The sequence below is a fragment of the Amblyomma mixtum genome, chromosome 8, assembly GCF_055824585.1.
Source record: "Amblyomma mixtum isolate Tamu chromosome 8, ASM5582458v1, whole genome shotgun sequence".
Classification (NCBI taxonomy): Eukaryota; Metazoa; Arthropoda; class Arachnida; order Ixodida; family Ixodidae; genus Amblyomma; species Amblyomma mixtum.
The window spans coordinates 47777039-47777497 of NC_143019.1; positions in this window are offsets into that span (position 1 = coordinate 47777039).

A 459-nucleotide genomic window follows, 5' to 3' on the forward strand; every position below is an offset into this window, starting at 1 on the left:
TCTTCATCTTTAAGGCACGCAGCAAAACTGAAAGGATGGTTATCGAAGCTTTCCTGATTTCCAAAAAGAGTGACGACTGCGTTAGCTCGCCCTCGTTGTCGCTATCTACACAAGAGATAGAGTTTTTAGAAAGGCATATTCGTGTTTCACACTTGCTCTGATTCTCCTGCAAATTCTGCTGTTGATAGTGTTTTTCTTTGTTATGTTCGCGGGCCTTATAAACCACGTATTTTCACAAATAAAATCATTTGGAAGTCTGCCCTTTGTCTGTCCTTTCGTGTGCCTTACGTCCCGCCTTGTTCGCGCAGTTTGTACTCGTTCGCTTCATTATGAACCAACTAGCCCGCCAGAACGTCCTTATTCAAATCTACGCGCGCTCTTTTGAATCGGCCGTCAGTCCGGCCTTCCGAGATTTTCATCCAGCAACAACGCACAGCACAGCCGTTACTGAGTTGGCAA